This window comes from Mastomys coucha, unplaced genomic scaffold (assembly GCF_008632895.1).
Source record: "Mastomys coucha isolate ucsf_1 unplaced genomic scaffold, UCSF_Mcou_1 pScaffold7, whole genome shotgun sequence".
Lineage (NCBI taxonomy): Eukaryota > Metazoa > Chordata > Mammalia > Rodentia > Muridae > Mastomys > Mastomys coucha.
Window position 1 is genome coordinate 82012249 of NW_022196913.1, and position 2972 is coordinate 82015220.

At 41.9% G+C, this 2972-nt stretch overlaps 1 pseudogene across 1 annotated transcript; it reads right to left on the reverse strand.

Moving 5' to 3' along the window:
* Window positions 1–349: 349 nt before the first annotated feature.
* On the reverse strand, window positions 350–1144 carry LOC116081913 (annotated as a pseudogene). The gene has a single exon (XR_004115083.1). The product of XR_004115083.1 is annotated as a transcription initiation factor TFIID subunit 13 pseudogene (transcript).
* Window positions 1145–2972: the final 1828 nt, after the last annotated feature.

The following is a 2972-nucleotide window of genomic DNA, read 5'->3' on the forward strand; positions in this document are numbered from 1 at the left end:
TAAGTAAACTACACACAAAGTCTGCATATGCTAAACTATGAAAATGGTTTGCACAGCCACCTACAGGTTTAACCAACTGTACATCCTCACAGTGAAAGTCCTTACATTTATGTCAGTAGAACACAACCGAAAGCCCTGTCCTGGCAGCAGCTTCATAAGCTTTGCCATTCCTACTACCAAAGGCATTTGTTTTGGAAGCTTTACAGTCAACAAGGAAGACAAGGTCTGCTAACACTTAGCAAATATTAGTTTCTTTAAAAAAAAAAGTATTCTTTAGAAAAGAATATTAAAACAAATGGTCTATTAAGACAAGATTTTAGTTTTCTTAAAAAAACAAAAAAACAAAAAACAGTTCATTATCTTTAATAACTTCTCCCACCACTGTCATCTAAAAACTTGAGATACATAAAGCACAAAAACAAAATCATAAAATCATTCATAAAATCAAATGGACATTTAGACTGCATATTATGCAGCGATGGTATACAGCTTAGAATACACACATCTACCTGAAGTATAAATACTACTTCCCCCCTTTCAGATGGAACTGCATGGGTTGCAATAATGTAACTTAGGAGTTATTAAAGGCCAGTAAGAAATTCAAATATGGTCAGATAAAGACAGGCAATGAGAGGCTCAAGTTAAAGACCTCTTTCATTGCATGCCTAGCTATCATGATATTACTGCAGACAACAACTACAATGTATGGTTTCCACAGAAAATACCAAAATCTCGGGAATTACGGACTGTGTCAAGATCCATAGTTGGCTTCATCAAAAGCTTTTCTAGCCCGCTTCAATTCTTCATTCATAGTTAGTAAGTCTTTAACTCTAGCAAACTTCCTTGGATCCTTTCGAATTAGGAAGACAATATCTTCAACTTGCACTCGCCCTTGTCTTCCAATCGACATTGCCTTGTGAGTCATTTCAGTGATGAACTCTATGACAAGGTCTTTGAGAATATCCACAGACTCTGTGTAAGGATTCTGGTCATCCCCAAACCCATACATCGTACAGCGCAGTTCTTTAGAGAAAAGTCTCTTTCTCTTCCCCTGGCCACCTTCCGCTCCTCCTCCAATTTCTTCATTTTCCTCCTCAAAGGTAGGATCTTCCTCCTCATCTGCCATGGTAGCTGCCCGCCAGCCTTCTGACAAAATCTGACTTCTTTCATTACTAAAAAGAATTTGAGGTTAATTCACTTTATAATATATATTAATAGTTCATTAGGGTTTTTTGTAATGAGTAATATTCCATTGTGTGACTACTCTGGTTTATTTATCCCAGTGGTGATTCATTTGGATTATTTTCAGTTGCTCATTACTAGGAGTAAAGTTATGGCATAGTCTCATGTAGATTTTGGGGGGATCCTTAATTTTTTTTCACAATATTCTTATTCATTATTTGGGAATTTTGCATCATGAAACCTGAGCACACTCTACTCCTAGTCTTCCTAGGTCCACCCTCCTGTCCTTGTGGTCTGACCATCCCCACAAAGAAGAAAAAACAAAACAAGTCCAATTTGTGTTGCCCATATACTCACTGGAGCGTGGTCCAACGCCCGGAGCTCAGTCCCTTAAAGAGAACTTCCCTACCCCCGTAGGCATAAAGTTTTTGCAACCTACTTTTAATAACCTGTCCTCTAGCCTACCACCTAGCAGAGGTAGTGGAAGAGAAAAGTTACTAGGATATGGAGGAAGTGGGCCTGTTCAGCCATAGTTCTCTGGGGGCAAGCTTGATCTTCTTTAGCAGTAGTTCAGTCCTGTAGCAAATGCCAAATATGATTCAGCAGCTGCAGAGCAGTCCTCTAGGCAGGCAGACACCAGCCATGAACCAGCAGCTATGGTCCAGCCCTTTAGGCAGGCAAACACCAGGCAGCTGTAGTTCAATCCTGAAGAAACCACCAGGCTTGCCAAATGACCTGAGGAGAGGCTGCAGAAGCAACTAGCTGCCACAGGAACCTTACAAGCAGTTCTTGGGTGAGTTTTGTTCTATGACAGTGTTACTGCAAGTTGAGCTCAATAATGCTATGTAAAGTGAATCAATACATGCATATCTTTAGTGAAGAACAGGGAAGCAGAACAAACCAAACCAAGGTTCAGTGATCATATCCCACTGTCTGTGGGATCCCACTGTGGGGTCATATTTATACTCCTTCATCAGAGGTCCTTTCATGTGTCTGCTATATCCAAACATCCTTTCACCTGTGTCTGCTTTGGGAAAGCAATCTTTCACGTGTTTGCTTTAGCAAGACATCCTTTTATCTGTGTGCCCCAGCAAAACATCATTTGATATAACTAACTTTCCAAAGAATGAGAAGTTTCTACTTCATACCCCTGCCAGAAGCCATCACTTGTGGCTTGTGAAGCATCACATTCAGCATCCTTCCTTACCACAAATTTTAAGAGTTCTGTTTAGTTTCTTTGTGTCTAAGCTGTTATATTTTAGGGGGTGGGATGGGAATTGTCAAAGAAGCCTTCTATGTTTGTCTTCCTCAACTATGAGTTTGTATCATCGATGGTAAAAGTAGCTTCTTTGCCCTTTATAGTCAGTGGGAGCATAGATCATGAACCTACACATGATTTCTGGAGACAGCACAGATAATGGACATCTAAATGGTCTCCAGCATCAGAACATGCCATGGACCTCAGGTGGCAGTATGAGGACACGCCGTGGGCATCACGTGCAGCCCTCTGCTGCAGTAGAAACATGGTCCAGATATGTCCCTCATGGCAGCACAGACGAGGACATCAACTTGGCTTCAAGTGGCAGCACAGGCCACTGATATCAATGTGGCCCCTGACAGAAGCATAACCCCTGGACATCAACATGGCTTAAGCTAGAGCACAGTCTACGAACATCTGCATGGTCTTCTGTGGTAACACAGGTTATGGACATCTACCACGGTCCGGGGTTTCTCGCGGGGGCCCCTTGTTCCGCGGGACAAGGGATTCTGGCCAGGTGGGCACGGGATTC